This window comes from Mauremys mutica, chromosome 19 (assembly GCF_020497125.1).
Source record: "Mauremys mutica isolate MM-2020 ecotype Southern chromosome 19, ASM2049712v1, whole genome shotgun sequence".
Classification (NCBI taxonomy): Eukaryota; Metazoa; Chordata; order Testudines; family Geoemydidae; genus Mauremys; species Mauremys mutica.
The window spans coordinates 20546586-20558839 of NC_059090.1; the positions used below are offsets into that span (position 1 = coordinate 20546586).

The 12254-nt window shown below is 39.4% G+C and overlaps 1 protein-coding gene across 9 annotated transcripts in view; it reads left to right on the top strand.

Annotated features, from left to right (window-relative positions):
• The window catches only part of BCAS3 (BCAS3 microtubule associated cell migration factor), a 482555-nt gene that overhangs the window by 41948 nt on the left and 428353 nt on the right, over nucleotides 1–12254 (top strand). The gene's annotated exons all lie outside the window — the stretch shown is intronic.

Here is a 12254-nt window from a genome sequence, read left to right on the forward strand (position 1 = left end):
CAACCTCCCTTCCCTGAAATGTGTTTTGTTTCTTTTGTGTCAGCTGGAGGGTCTTCCTAATACAAAGAGGTTGTTCTGCTATGTTATGATGGCTGTGTTAGATGTGTTGACTCAGACAGCACTTTTGGCTTATACCCGTACCTAGTGGAAAATACCTACTTCTCAAGGATAATCCTATGCACGGAGATTGAAAGGCTAAACTGCTGAAGCAAATCTTCTTACAATAATTAGACTAATTCTGTGCCACACCTTTTTTAATTAAGAATTTAATGACTTTGGGTATGGGTGAAGGTTAACAAGTAAACCCAAAACAATTCCTAAGAGTGTGGCTCACTATGTACTGTTAGTTTATTAACAAAGGATATGAATGTTATCTTCAAATTTAAGAACCTGATCAGAAATAAGCACAGCTAAACTTCTTCCTTTATGCTAAACTGTTTATCATACGTTATGTGCTGTCAAAATGTTTATAATCTTATTAACCACTTCTCCTGCCTAGGACTGCATGTACTGTTTGGTTATAAACAGTACATTGCAGTTGTTTGTTATCTGGCAGTATTTCCCCTCTTAATCCAGGTCATTGATTTGTGTGTGTGAAAAATATGCTTCATAGGACTTATTTTCCTTGCTGGTATTCTTTCATAAGTGAGTGAGACATGTCTGAGATGTTAACAAAATAGGCATGTAAAGAAGGCCACTACTTTCTCATAACCGGTGGACTCCAGTAAAACTCAAGACTTCAAACAATTATTTTGTTAATTTTTCTAGAGAAAATGGTTCATTACATAAAATCAGGTATACGCCTACCTAGCTATTATTTAAATATCTGTAAACACACCCTGAGCTTTTAAACCAGGCCCGTAGCTCTGGCCACATCATAAGAACCTGATTAAAAGAAGGGGATTGTTGCACAGATTGAGAGTTTCTGATCATTTACATCTCACTCTGATGGTTCCAAACAAATTGTGATTTTGCAAAGTATTGTTTGTTGTGCAAGTGACCCAAGGCTTACATGCCTTTTTCTTTCAATTTATGACGTGGATCATCTATTTAAAACAACTGTATAATCACCACTAAAAACCAAAAACAAAGGAAAATCAGTTTCCGACGTCAAACCTTCAAGTCCGATGGAAGCCGAGGGGTGGGGGTGGGAAGGAATTTCAGTGTTAAGGCTTCAATTCTGTTGTTAATTTGTGGTTTTGTGCTTTGCATCACCTACAGTAACTTTTAATACATATCTGCCTCTGGACAGATGGTACATCTGGTTTAAATGTAGTTCAGTGAGAAGGTGTCTGGAGAAAACCCTTACATTTATGTAGCATCTTTTTTTCCTGAAGGATCCCAAAGCACTTGATAGTTTCTCTTTATTATTACTCCCTCATCTATGCTGAAATTAGGCTAGTTCTAGCATGACAGGAGCTGATAGCACCCAGCAGCAGCACCCTTGAACTATTTAGGACCTAACGTATGACCGCTACTGTATGCTAATTGAAACATGAAGGAGAATTAACAATAATAATTAGCACCGACACAACATTTTTCAGCTGTACATCTCAAAGCACTTTACAAACAAGGGTTAAACGGTGTCCCCATTTAACAGAAAACACGAGGATAAAATTGAGTGGTGTCTGTTGGCGTGCATCTGTGCTCACTTCATGTGCTGTTCTAGCTCTGCCCTGGTAGCTGATCCAGCAGACCTCAGTGGTATTACCCAGAAAGACCACAACCTTGGTTCAGTGGTGAAGGTGCTCAACCAGGTTTATCGCTAACGAAGCATGGCCCTAGTGCCCTATATGTACTACAGGAACGCTAACATATGTATGCCTATTACAATGGGCCAGTTCAGTCAAGAGCGGGACTGTCTGTTGTCTCCTAGGCCAGACAGAGATGCGCCTCCTATGATTTTCTCTTTTATACAAACAGATTACGTATTACCCTTCTGATGTGGTTACCAACCACCCTACACCTTGTACCTGCTGCTTCGATCAAAACCTCTTCATTTATTATCCTGACTTTATCCTATCAAGGATCAGTGTGTCCCTGTACCATCCTCAGGGAGGGTGTTTACGTGTATATCCAACACCTAGTACTTAGGAGTGCCTGTGTTTCAGCATTGCTAACCGTGTTTTTGCCAAGTTAATGTACTGGACAATGAACTTGTAAGTAAGCATCTACTTTATGACAGGGCCTGACTTTGGTTCATAGTATGGTTCTTACTGACTTTGATTCAGACATCAGGCCTTGCACCAGACCCAGTGCTCCTTGCCTGGGTCTGGTGCTTAGGATATGGCTGCACTATGTTTTAAAAGCTGGGGCAGCAAATCTGAACGCCTGTATCTGTAGTCTTGGGCTTGCACTACAGCACTGAAAACTGCAGTGTAGATGTGGCTCGAGTGCTGAAGCCCACCCTTCTCTCCAGGCTTCAGGGCCCAAACCACATCTACACTGCTGTTTTTTAGCATCATAGCGAGAGCCACAGAGATTAAGGCCATGTCTACGCTACAGACCTTAGAGGCAAAGCTGTACCGCTGCAGCTGTGCTGCTGTAAGGTCTCCTGTGTAACTGCTCTATGCTGATGGGAGAGAGCTCTCCCATTGGTGTAATTACACCACCCCACAACGAGTGGTGGTAGCTATGTTGACAGGGAGCATCTCCCTTTGTCATAACGCTGTCCACACTGCCGCTTTTGTTGGTGGAACTTGTGTCTGTCAAGGGGTGTGGTTTTTTTGTTTTTTTTTATTTTCTTCACAACCCTGACCAACAAAAGCGCTAGTGTAGACATAGCCTAAATTACTTTCCTAATGACAGTGATACAAAGACACAGGAATAGAACTGAGGTTCCTTGACATTCAGTTTGTTGCACTGTATCTTGGACTACAAGGTACCCTGTCTCTTGTTAATGTAAGCCTGTAATATGGAACCGTTATTGATTAGCCCACCCTTGAGGCGGGGTGGGGAGCTCCACCACCTGACTCTGTCCCCCTTATGCCACCATGTTCTGGGTTCAAGTCCTTATTATAACCAAGCTCTCTGGCTGGGTCCTTAATAGTCTCTGGCCCTTTCTGGATAATGGGGAGCTGGAAATTCTGTGGTTCTAGTGGGGGCTAGACAGCTCTAGGCCTCCTAGGTTTGGAGTTTTGTTTTCTAAAGTCCTTGGTTGGAATAGGGGAACCCAGGCTTGCCCACTCCACTGGGTTCCAGCTCAGGAACCTTGTTTGGAACAGCCAGAGCCAATTCTTTTCTGTCCTTTGCTGCTCACTGAGCTGCCTCCTCCCTCTCCTCCCTCAGCGTTCCCCAACCTTTTGCCCTGCTCCTCTCTTTTTGAGTGGTTGCTTCTGTTGGAAGGATTCGCCCGCTACAATCCGACTGTTTCTCTGATAGCTGCCTTTCTCCTCAGAAGTTCTCCCTCAAACTGAGCTTCTTAATCTTTTATCATGCCCAGGTGCTTCCCTGCCTATCTAACTGCCTCCCAGTTACTCAGTGAGTTAACTAAGCACAGGTGAACTTGAGGCTCCTGTTCCCCTGACCTTTTCAGAGGGCCTGCTACACTCTGACAAAGCCAAATGAGTTTGGATATGGTTATGAAAACGAGGCTAATGTTTCTACCTTTGCAAAATGTGGCTTAATGACTCACTCAAAAGACAATACCTCCATCAGCCTAGTACCTCCAATGCCGTGCTAGGGCATGGGGTGATCACTGACTTAAAGGGAAAACGTGTCACCTTTCGAATTGCTAATGCCACTTCCAGAAGCCCTCTGGCTTTTTCCTGTCAGTTTCCCATTCAAGTATTGACCCTGGTTACTTTGTGAGATCTGACTGGATCACAGTCTGAGGCAGTATGGTTACAGTTAGGATAAACTTTTCTTTTTAAAGTAGCTTCTTTAGCCTTGGCCAACCCCTGTCTTTCTCTTGCTGTTCTTTAAACTTTCTTGCTTCTTTCCTGCCTAGCTCTGATGCTCCCCAGTTCTTCATTGTTCTGTCCTTCCTTCTTTCCTGGCACATTCTACCATTCCCTTGACTGTTTTGACTCCTCCAAAACAGTTGATTTTGTAATACTGTGCTTTCCCCCACCATCCTCCCCACAAATGAGGGAAGTGCCCTTTGTCTAGGAAAGGTGAATGTCTGGTATAGTGGTTTTCAGCACAGAGCGGGGAGTACTCTATGATGTGTAACATCACACACTGATCTTGGACCCCTGCTGTCTCCAGACATAAGTATTTTAGTTAAGATTTCTTTTTCTCAGTGATAATTTATGTAGCATTCATTTTTCATAGCTCTTGTAAAACCTAGCTTGCAGCTATTAACTTTGTGGGTGTAAGGCAAAGAGCCAGTACATTTTACACTTGACTCACAATAAAACCTCAGTATGTTACACTAACCCCCCAAACTGTAATACAAGAGTAAGCTATTACACATGTTATCATGGAAACTTTTGAGCATGGGAAAACTATTTTTTTTAAACGATCAGAACTGTGTGCACACATTCCTATGTGGTGTGTGAGAGGTCGTATTTACAAACATGGTAATATACAGTATAACATTCTCTCATGATTCCAGGAACTTGTGCAGATGCTGCTGAATGCACAAAAGATGAAAGTCCAATATGTATTAGAATTGCATTTAGAAGTTTTAGACTTTACCGAGACACTAGACTGCTAAACTAATAAAATGTTGATAGAAAGCAGATCATACATAAATCGACACCTGCACAGTCATTTGATAACAGCACTTTATAGCACTTTATCTGTTAGGACTATATCAGTGAGATATTGACACATTCATGTTAGGATCTGGAATTTCCTGTTTTCTAACCTCTAATCTGCATTAGTGGTTAGTCTCAGGAAATTCATCTGTACTCCTTTTGCTGTAAAGTAAATATAATACAGTGAAGGAGCTGTGATAGAATGGTATTTTTATAGTATTTTACTGTAGGACATTCTTTATTCTTGGAATCTGAAGAATTTTCAAGTTCTACTGAGTCACTTTAAAGCTATCATCAGCATTTAAAAAAAGAACATTAACAATTTTCACCGTTCCTTTACCATATCATTAAGAAATTCATCCTATCATGGTTTTGCCTGACAAAATAAATGTCTCGTATGCTGTGCACCTTCAGGATTTGTTTCCTTGATTATGAAACAGACATGACTATCATGTATAAAATCAGCATCAAATTCATCTGTGGATTTATTTTTGAATCATAGCATCTTTTCATTGTCCTTCCTATTGTCTGGTAGGTGTTAATACATGCACGCAACTTTCCACTGAAACCCCAGATATTCAGTTGTACTGTAGATTGTCCATTGATCCAAGAATGTCTTATTAAATTTAAATCCTTTCCCCAAGAACTTAATGTCTAAAGTAGATGTTTTGTTAATAGTGGGAAAGTACGGAGAACTGAATGAACATTTACTGTAATGTGACCTAACAAGTAGTCAAGGCAGTTCTTAACCTCATTGATTTTAATTTGGGAAGCTTTATTAAACTACTAAGATTCTAAACAGCTACTTAGAGATGAAGGGAGTACATTTTCTTAGTGTTTTAACCACACAGGCTTACAAGCCTGCTTTAATAATTTTATCTCAAAGTTTAAGATTTCTGAAATTCTCCAACAAAACAATATAGAGGTCTGTTCCTGTTTGGAGTAGACACAGTTTGTTGTCTTGATTATTCCAAATGATTTGGACAGTTACTGAATTCACATTTGAGGGAGAGTTAAGTTTAACTTCCGAGTGTCACGTGGAGGCTCTGAAATGATACACTTTGGTCAAACCCATTTCTTTGTCTTTAGGGTTTGAGTCTAAAAGTTTTTGTGAACTTCTGATATGACAGAGTGCAACTCTTCCCACCTTGTCCATGTTCCTTTCAGTGCCCGTATCCAGTTTAATCTAAGAATCTCTTTATATATCATTGGACTCCACTGCACATGTACTATACATTCTTTGATATTTACTACAAAATGGTGGAGTCTTTAACTTTGATTCAATACTTTCTTTGAAGCTGGTCAGCCTCAGAATTCTTTATTCAAATTTTTAATGAAAAGGCTTAAAATATGACAACAATCTGTAGGAAACTGAATAAGTTTAAACTTATTCATCTATATATCTATATCATCTATAAATAAATTTAAACTTATTTATATATTAAAACCTGATGTCTTGCAAACCTGGACTAGCAATAGTTGTCATATAGCAGACCACAAACCTAGCCTCCATCTGAATTACTTCAGGTTTAAAAACAATCCCCTCTGACCACAAGGGGCTAGGTTTTGACTCTAATAAACTAGCCAGAGAGCCATTCAAGAGCATAGGGTGGAGAAGCTTATTAAAATAAATCTCTGCATGGATGTCCCCTCCCATATTTTAAAAAAAGCTTTTCTTGGTCTAGCTACATTTCTTTTAAATAGGTCAGCCAAGATTTGTGGCCTTTCACAGTACAGAATCCGACAGATGATTTTAGATGAATAGATCCTTCTGCTCTTATAGGAAAGTGGTAATTTGTTTATATTCCCTAAGGAAGCTCACGTTGCGTTGGGCAAAATATCAGGAATGATTTTTTTAAAAAAAGGTGGCTAGTGCCCAATAGACAAAATACATCTTTTTGTAATGAGTCTCTTTGAACTGAAGTGATTAATTTACTTTTGTACTAAGCTGTAGTGGAGACTAATTTTGCTGCTTTGAAATATCTTTCTGGCACACAGTTTTAGGTGACATCAACTGTACTGTTGAAAATAAGTTCATTACAAAACTTTTGCACAGTGCCAGCTTCCCTAAATAATTATTTAACTAGAGATGAAGCTACATGTTCTAAATTCAGTCTTTTCCTACAACTTGGGTTACGAACTAGTTTTCTAGAAACCCATTTTAATTTTTTAAAGTCAGATTTTCCATCTAGAACTTAGTTCATAAAATTACTAAAGGCTTGCACAGTTTCACTGTATAATCATTTCAAAATAACTGTTTTTTTCAACCACCAAAAAGGATGCAGTCTTGACACACAAATGGGAAACAGATTGTGTTTTTTGGCTGATACTGCCGTGCTGGTTTAGATGTTGGTTCAGTCAACTTCAGTCTTAGATTACAAGATTTGCAAATTAAAGGAAAACCAAAAAGGAAAGAACATCTGCGTAAATTCTGTCTTTGTGGAATTTCACATAGGCATGCTCACGATGTTTCTGGTTATAGGAGGGACAATAAAGTTGTTACACCAACAAGGAAGTATTGATGGACCTCAGAACATCTTAAAAGATAAATTTTAAGTGGTGAAAAATCAAAATTAGAAATCTGTTAAATGAATGCATTAACTCCCCCTTCCCCTCCCAAATCAGTGTCTTCCCCGCCCCCCATAATAGTTCTGTGGAGAAGAATGGGGGGGAGGAAGCTTAGCTCATATAAAGGCCAGCTGTTTTTTGTCTATTGTGTTAACTGACAGTGTACCTGTGTGTATTTGTTTGCACATAGCAGGTTTTGAAATCCTGTATTTGAGTGCTCCTATAAGTGGCCTTGTAATCTGTAACAAGAAAATGCTGTTGGATCTATGGAATGTTTATCTCTGCAAATACAGCGTTTTGTTAAAACATATTGGACTTGATTTTGAATGTACAGAATTTATGAAGGCGTGTAAGTACTTAATTTTACCTTCCAGTGCTAAATTTGTCACTTAGATTTTTTTTGAGGAGAAATTGAGCAGTACAATGATAGGAACTAATTTAAAAACAAACTTCTGTCCTTGTTGATTTTCCCTTGCACTTGTAGAGAAGTAAGTCATAGCTCTAAGTAAGGGATGGTGAGCAGTTTGCTTGGTTGTCTGATAGTCACTGTGTGTATAAGTCAAACCAAAACTGAACTTCTCAAATTATAATTCAGTAGCGCAAGTGTGTGCTTCACCTGGAGCACAATAACAAGATAGGGCTAGTCAAAGAAGTGGCCATGTTGGCAAAAAATTGTGTGTGTGTTCTTGTTCCGCCTTATTTGTCAGACTGACTCCTGGCTTATAAACAGCGTGCTTTAAACAGACACCTTCTTGCTATTGCACCTTTCACAAGTAACAAGGAGTTTGGTGTCTCACGTGTTAACTAATTTGCTTTCCTCCAATGACAGCCTGCCTATAACAGGGTGGGGATGTTTGAATTACTCCCTGAGCTGAACTCTTAAAAGGTCTATGAAGAGATGAGAGGTTTCAGAGTGGTAGCCGTGTTTGTCTGTATCAGCAAAAACAACGAGGAGTCCTTGTGGCACCATAGAGACTAAGGGCATGGCTACACTTGCAGATGTAGAGTGTTGTGAGTTAAACCTGCCTTCGTAGAGCGCAGTAGGGAAAGCGCTGCAGTCTGTCCACAGTGACAGCTTCAAGCGCACTGGCGTGGACACATTTGCGGCCCTTGCAGTGGCATTGGGAGCGGTGCATTATGGACAGCTATCCCAGCATGTAAGTGACTGCAACATGCTTTTCAAATGGGGGTGGGGCAGGGTGGAGTATGACAGGGGTGTGTTGTGTGTATGTAGGGGGAGAGAGAGTGGTTTTTTGGGGTGCTGAGAGTGTTGTAAGTTCAGACCTTCCTTTCTCTCCCCGCCTCTCTCTCGCTCACTCAAAGCAAACAGTAAATGTTTGCTTTTCTTGGAGCTGATAAGCAGGCAGCTTCTTTAAAACGGAGCTTTGAAAGGGCATTTCTGCATTCCTGAAGCCGATTTCACAACAATGACGAGAGTGGCCATTTGACTTAAGGGGATTGTGGGACGTTTCCAGAGGCTAATCACAGCGCAGTAACGCAACACCTCGTTCACACTGGCGCCGTGGCACTCCAGCGGGGGCACAGCAAATGTTACTCCACTTGCCAAGGTGGAGTACAAGCAGCTCTGTAGCTGCGGAGTCAGAGTGCTCAACGTGCCTTGCCAGTGTGGACGGGGAGTGAGCTAGGTCGCCCGGGGCTGCTTTATTGCGCTGTAACTCGCAAGTGTAGCCAAGGCCTCTCAAATTTATTTGGGCATAAGCTTTCGTGGGCTAGAGTCCACTTCATCAAATGGATGAAGTAAAAAATACAGGAACAAGTATAAATACATGAAAGGATAGGGGTTGTTTTACCAAGTGTGAGATCAGTCTAATAAGATAAATCAATTAACAGCAGGATACTAATCTGTATATCAGAGAGAAGAATTTAGCCCTTACTGTAACAATGTATCCACAAGCAAATATTTCTGAAAACCCTGTAAACGGTTTACCCCAACAGTGGTGTTATCAGCAGACAGCGACGTAACATAGCAGACAAACATAGTTTCCCAAGAACTTTAAGTTGTACCACAACAAAATTCTAAAGCTCCTTGTAAGATGTGCTGAGCACGTTGCTGCATTTACCCCAAGTGTATATGGCTCTTTATAAATGTGAAGAGAGAGAGTTGCTGCCTTCAGTAGTTTACAGTCTACACACGATACACCAGACAGAGCTACAGACGTAGGTGGTTAGATCAGCAGTAGAAGGTGTCACAATTATTGCTTCAATATTCATAAATTTTAAAGCCCAAAGGTACCTTTATGATTAACTAGTCTGACCTCCTGCATAACACAGACCAAAGAATCTCTCTGAATAATTTCTGAATCTGGAGTGAATTGAAGAATGAAATGAAGGTCGCTTAAGTGCATGAGAAGCAAGAAGCATAGGATGTGGCATTGAAATAAGGTGCAAGGCTGAGCGTTGGAGAAGGAGGAGATGGAAAATATATGACTTAGCTAATGCAATTAACATTTTTCTCTACTGAGAAATCTGTTTACAAGACTAAACAATTAGTGCAAGCAGCTTTTCAGGAAATAGTTTATGTAGTCACTGTGGCTTGAAATCTACTAACGTGTTAATACTAGTTTATTGAAGAATATGTTTAAAGAAGTGTTAATGTTTATCAAAAAAGCTGTTTTACCAGGAAAAATATAAAAATAATGTTATTAAAACTAAGCTTTAATACCACACTACATTAATATTATTTAAAGATTTTTATATGTACCCAACATTTATCTGGCAACCAGCTCTTCTTCTGATTGATGCTAGAATCAGTGTCCAGTTCTCAGAACCTGTGGCTTGTAACTTTTAAAATTAGCTAGCTGTGAAATGATTTAGAAGTGACAAACAGCATAGCTTTCTTGAAGGATCACCCAGGAGGAGAAAATTAGCTATGATGAATGAAGTTCTTGTTCACAGTTCTCACACTGCTCTGAGTAACCCTCTCTGCTACATTTTAACTGGAATGCCAGTGCAAATGCAGTGGTTATGCCTCGGAGCCACTGGGTTATGCCAGGGATTGAATCATAGGGATGGATGTGTGAAGGATGTATCCATCCATTCATCAAGAAGATAAAGTATAGCATATTTTTACTTTTTTTAAATTTAAAATGACCCATAAAATAAAAAATGAATTGGACAGATGGTTATGATTTTTTATTTTATTGGACACCATCAAGTAGATTTCATAAAGTTTGTAAAATATAAGCAGTCCTTTGTTTTCATGAGACTTTGTGTGATTCACAAAGTCCTGTAAATTCTTTCTTGTCACCACCCTTGCTTTTCACAGCCACAGGGTGGTTAAAAAAGCTTTAAATTAAAACCTACTGCCTTTCAAGAAATTAAATACTTGGAGGCTACATGTTTGCTTCATTTGTAGCCCTGTAACAAGTCCAAAAAACAGACAGCAAAATTCAGCCCAACCCATAGCTTCCACTCAATTCACTAAGTCTTATGTGGTTTTAGGTAGGATGAGTAGAGCTGTCTGGAGGATGGCAAGTCCATTTTGTGACTACTTTTTGAGGGTTCAAAAATTTGGAATGAAAACCGAATCTTTTGAATGTTTTTGCAAAACAAACTTGTTGAAACTACTGTTTTCAAATCAAATCAGGTTTTTGATTCAGCTCCCTCTCCCTGCCTACTTCCTTCTGCTCAGAGATGACCAGAGAGCCCTGGACTGCAAAAACCTTCTTGATTAAAAATGTCATCTAATTGAAACGTTTTGGCTGTGACAAAACAGCATATTTTGACAAAATGTCATAAAATTATGTCATAATGTCCTGCCTGAGCAGCTCTAATGATGAGAAATACGGGATTATGTGGTTTTCTTTGTAGTGAATTTTCTTATGATAGTACAAGAAAGTTCACAGTCTCCCTGAACCCCCCTGCTTTGGACACTGGCCTGGGGGGCATTTCTGGATTGTGTATCAGCACCTCTCATGAGCAGAGCATATTACCTCTATTATGTTTCCAGCCATGAGGATTTTAGAAATAAGCCCAGTATCCTATAGTTCATAGAGCAACCTCTCTGCCAACCTTCATGTCCTTTTAAACATTTTTTCCCCTAGAGGTGATATAGCTGTTTTTTCCTTCCTAAAATCTGAAATGTACCATGACCTCTTGCAGGTTTATACACTATCCTCACTTTGAGGGAATTTATTCCAAAGAGATCCATTTAGTATTGTGATAAACCGATGAAGCTTTGTCCATTGCAGTGTTCTTTGTGTTATCATCTGACCTGCAGAGCTCTCTTCCAGTCCTAGCAGATGAAAACGATGTTGTCATCACTCGTTACTGTAGGAAGTTCACTTTTTAGTCTTTAGAGCTCTTGTGGCAGTTTTTATAAACCTGAGAAAGACAAAACCTGTGAACATAGTAATTTAGGCTCCCAAAAGGTGTTTCTTGTTGTTGTTTTTTAATATGGAGATATACCTATCTCATAGAACTGGAAGGGACCTTGAAAGATCATTGAGTCCAGTCCCCTGCCTTCACAGCAGGACCAAGTACATCCCTGACAGAATGTTGCAAGTGATGTTACATTTTGTTATTACATTATGTACTAAAGATAGCAACCCTTCTTTATTTTGTTAAAAAAAATCTTTTTAAGGCTGGATTTCTATCCTTTTAATTTATTTTTATAATTACATTTAATTCCCTTCCCTAGTAGTTGTGATAAATAACATCATTTTAATGATCAGAAAAGTGAACATACAGTTTTGAAAAATCTCTTATAAATGGATACATCAAGAGAGAACATCTTTAGTGGAATATCTGGTATGTTGATAATGAGGGTCAGAAGAATCTGAGGCACTAACATGCTAAAATCAATGTTGGAGGTTGGTTCAGTCTGGTAGAATTGACTTGATCTATAATAAGGAATAACAGTTGGATTAAAGTATATTATAATGATAAACCTACATCAGATCTGCAAGGAAGCAAATGAGTATATTGGGTTTAAATGTTGGCCAATAAATAAGAACCCTGAGT